This window comes from Trichechus manatus, unplaced genomic scaffold, assembly GCF_000243295.1.
Source record: "Trichechus manatus latirostris isolate Lorelei unplaced genomic scaffold, TriManLat1.0 scaffold00105, whole genome shotgun sequence".
Lineage (NCBI taxonomy): Eukaryota > Metazoa > Chordata > Mammalia > Sirenia > Trichechidae > Trichechus > Trichechus manatus.
In genome coordinates, this window is record NW_004444041.1 from 7,915,073 (window position 1) to 7,916,942 (window position 1,870).

Consider the following 1,870-nt stretch of genomic DNA (forward strand, 5'->3'; position numbering starts at 1 on the left):
GGCTGCAATGAATATGGGTGTGCATATGTCTATTCATGTGACAGCTCTTATCTCTCTAGTATATATTCCTAGGAGTGGAATTGCTGGATCGTATGGTATTTCTATTTCTAGCTTTCTAAGGAAGCACCATATCATTTTCCAAAATGGTTGTATCATTTTGCATTCCCACCAGCAGTGCGTAAGAGTTCCGATCTCCCCGCAGCCTCTCCAACATTTATTTCCAGTATTTTTGATTTGTGCCAGTAATGCTGGGTGAGATGATATCTCATTGTGGTGTTAATTTGCATTTCTCTAATGGCTAGTGATCACGAGCATTTCCTCATGTGTCTGTTGGCTGCTTGAGTGTCTTCTTTGTTGAAGAGTCTGTTCATTTCCTTTGCCCATTTTTTATTTTTATTATTTATTTGTTTATTTATTTTTAACAAACACACATTTATTTTCTCACAGTTTAGGAGTCTAGAAGTCTGAATTCAGGGCACTGGCTCTAGGGGAAGGCTCTCTCTCTCTGTCATCTCTGGAGGAAGGTCCTTGTCTCTTTTGAGCTTCTGCTCATGAGTGATCTTCACGTGGCTTGGCATGTGTTTGCCCCCATCTCTGCTTCCATAATACGCTCCTTTTATATCTTGTAAGAAATTGACTCAAGACACAACCTACACTAGTCCTGTCTCATTAGCATAGCAAAGACAACCCATTCCCAAAAAGGGTCATAACCACAGGCATAAAACCAAAACCCAAACCAGTCGGAGCTATAGAACAGGGTGGAACTGGCCCGTAGGGTTTCTTAGACTGTAAACTTTTGTTTGTTTGTTTATTGTTGTAGTTTAAATGAAGATTACATTCTGAGTTAGTCTCCCATACAAAAATTTATACATACATTGTTATGTGCCCCTAATTGCTCTCCACATACTGTGACAGCACACTCCTTCTTTCTACCCCTGATTCCCCATGTCCATTGAGCCAGCTCCTAACCCACCTGCCTTCCCATCACACCTGCAGACAAAAGCTGCCCATTTAGTCTCTTGTATCTACTTGAGCTAAGAGGCACACTCCTCATGAGTATCGCTTTATGTCCAACAGTCCAGTCCAATCCCTGTCTGTAGAGTTAGCCTCAGAAATTGTTTTAGTTCTGGGCTGATAGAGAATCCAGGGGCCATGCTTTCCAGTGTTCCTCCAGTCTCATTCAGACCATTAAGCCTGGTCTTCTTACTAGAATTTGAGTTTTGCACCGCACCTTTCTCCTGCTCCATCAGGGACTCTCTGTTGTGTTCCCTGTCAGGGCGGTCATTAGTGGTAGCCAGGCACCATCTAGTTCTTCTGGTCTCATCCTTTGCCAATTTTTTAATTGGATTATTTGTCTTTTTGTTGTAGAGGTGTTGGATTTTTCTGTAAATTTTAGAGATTAGGCCTTTGTCTGACTTATAATGTCCAAAATTTTTTTCCCAGTCTTTAAGTTCTCCTTTTACTCTTTTGATAAAGTCTTTTGACGATCATAAGTGTTCAATTTTTAGAAGATAACAGTAATCTAGCTTATCTTCTGGGGTTTTTGTGTTGTTGGTTCTGGTTTGTATCCTGTTAATGCTGTGCATTAGGGCATCTAGCATTAATCCTATTTTTTCTTCTATGAACTTTATAGTTTTTGGCTTTATATTTAGGTCCTTGATCCATTTTAAATTAGTTTTTGTGTATGGTGTAAGGTATGGGTCCTGTTTCATTTTTTTGCAGATGGACATCCAGTTTTGCCAGCACCATTTGTTAAAAAGACTGTCTTTTCTCCATTTGATGGACTTTGAGCCCTTGTCGAAGATCAAGTGACTCTAGGTGGATGGATTTACATCTGGGTTCTCAATTCTGTTCCATTGGTCAATGTATC